Here is a 2,500-nt window from a genome sequence, read left to right as displayed (position 1 = left end):
ATCTTGGCCAGCGGAGCAGTACGCCCCACTCCATCATCCCCAATCCAAGCAAAACTAGTTTTTGTCATTCGCGACCCCGAGAGCACGCCACCCGGGGACTCGCATGCGAAGAATTGTTCAGTTACGCAGTTCAGACTCGAGAGAATGCTCCAACCGGTCCAGCCAAACAAACCGCTTCATTGGAGAAACTGGCTTTAGAAGCTGGTCGGTCTAACTCCACCTCGACCAAAGGCCCGATTAGAAATGCTCTGGGCCTGGCGGTCCATGTGATACTTCTTTCCAGGCCATCGGGAATCGCCCGCCATCGGTGCGTGCGTGCATCATCGAAAGGGGTTTCCCGAACCGGCCAGCAGCAATCAAAACAATCTGCCCGTCGTATATCAGTAGCCGGCATTCCTGATAAGCTGTATCTGTTACTTCCGCTGGTTCCGACATTGATCAATCACATCAGTTCCGCTCGGAAGTTGACAATTCAATAAACTCGGCGGCTTATCGATACCCAGGCACCGGTTTGGCATGTAAGCTACCACACCCTCTGGTACACCCTCTGATCATTTAATCCGATGACTCGCTAACGGACCACACTGACCACACGCTTATCAGTTGCGCGAGCGTCCGCCTAGAGTACGCGGTGTGATAAAGATGACGAGCCCTGCTCGATGAGGCCATCGTTTCCTGAACAACCTTGCTAGATAGTGCACCAGAATTGAGCAGATATGTGTCTGGCAGAATAGCACGAATTGTGATGATTCTCTTTCCGTTTCTTTTGTTACTACCACTCGGAAACCACAGCTGGTTCTTGTGCTTAATCCATCTTGTCTGTAGACACAACACCAGGGCACACGATTCGCTTGGCTCCTGGAACGATTTGCGTCATCATTGGCTGGGTTTCGATGGTACGAAAGGTAGAACGAACATAGGCCCGTTGCTTGTTGAAATATAGACGAGAGAACCCTCTTGCGTGAGACACAATCTCCACTTTTCGGCTGATAAAAGCAATCGATTGGAAGAGGGAACTCTTAGAATGGCACCTGTTGAGGTGAAAGCCGTTATCGGAGCGATCCGGATACTTTTCCGAAGATACGATGCCTTTGCCTACCTAATGAACTTAAAGGGAGGAGACCGAAGAAAGCAAGGCGAAAAGAAGACACAATCCGCACGACGCTCACGGCGCCCACTGTTGCTGGGTCCGATGTCGAGAAAGTGTCGTCATGTTGCTAAATATAGAATGTTATGCTTAATGTGTGTCGGTACGATACACCTCAGCATCTCTCACAGCATCGTTCTCTGGCAGGGTGGTCAATGCTAACTGCCAAAGGCTTCCTTGATCGTTCGGTGTTTCTTCGCTAAACTATCTAGTGCTATAATATCTAAGGCTACATGGATTCTTTTCCTGGATGAACAGACATAATCCGTTTGCTCCAATGGTCCGGCAATTATACAACAACATTTTTTAAAGAAATGATGATAAGCCGGCAGCACAAGGTGAAGAAACGTTTAGTAGATAGCCCCATCCCATCCTGTCAACCCCGCCACCGACAATGCGCGTCCGAATGATCCAGAGATATCGACGGTGTGAAGCAACGGGACAAACCAAAGATTGGAATCGTGTAGAATTCAAATTGGGGGAACAGACCGCGAAAGATCTCCAGAGGACACAAGGAACGACGAGTCGCGTCGGATACGCAGAGAATGAGAGAACGAGAGGTTGACTGTTCGTTCTTATGTATGTCTCAAGATGGTTCAAGAGTTTCGGGAGAGCATTTTTTGTCGTCGTCGTCGTCGACGCTGTCGAGGAGTCATCCGAACTACGGTGGACCTCCACCTGATCTCACCTGATTCTCGATCTGCTGATCACCGCACGGCACGACTCGGCCTGGCCCCCGGCCCGGTCTGTTCGATTCGACCAACCTGTGTGTCTGCTGCTTGGCTCCATCTTCTGGGCTCTCTCAGTCACATCCGGGTTTAAATTTGTGCAATAAACTAACCAACATTAGCAAAGCACACGACCACGACTCACCGACCCCAACGACCAACACCACCACCATGATCGAGTCATCGTTTGCACTCGGCTGGAAGATGATCGAGCCCCACAACACAAGACTCTTGGTTTGGCTCTCTTTAGTCCGTTGGCGGATTTGGTCATTGTTTCCCTTTTCGTCTTCTTTTTATCCTCGGTTTCGTGATCAATCTCCCCTTTTTCTTCTAAAAAGTAGCGAAGAAAGATGTTTGTCGCGAGGTCAACCAGATGCTCAGGTTATCCGATGGTTGCGAATTTGCTCAACTACTAACCGTCTTGCAGAATCCTTGGGTCCCTATATTTTCTTTTTCATTCTTAATGTGTTTCACATTTATTTTCCAATCAATTAAAAAGCCATCCCGCAATACAGATTGCCATGTTGTTAAAGAAGCTAACGACGGCCACACCATCCATTCATAGGCTTTTGCGTCATTACCACACGATCACGACCAGCGACATGACGGTGTCATCATGTTTATC

General features: G+C 48.9%; 1 protein-coding gene across 1 annotated transcript in view; it reads left to right on the top strand.

Moving 5' to 3' along the window:
- Nucleotides 1-2,500, top strand: part of LOC125951461 (probable ribonuclease ZC3H12C) — a 15,194-nt gene that overhangs the window by 2,173 nt on the left and 10,521 nt on the right. The window lies entirely within an intron of this gene.

Source organism: Anopheles darlingi, chromosome 2 (assembly GCF_943734745.1).
Source record: "Anopheles darlingi chromosome 2, idAnoDarlMG_H_01, whole genome shotgun sequence".
Lineage (NCBI taxonomy): Eukaryota > Metazoa > Arthropoda > Insecta > Diptera > Culicidae > Anopheles > Anopheles darlingi.
The sequence above is the reverse complement of the archived record's forward strand: the minus strand, read 5'-3'. Positions and strand labels throughout refer to the sequence as shown.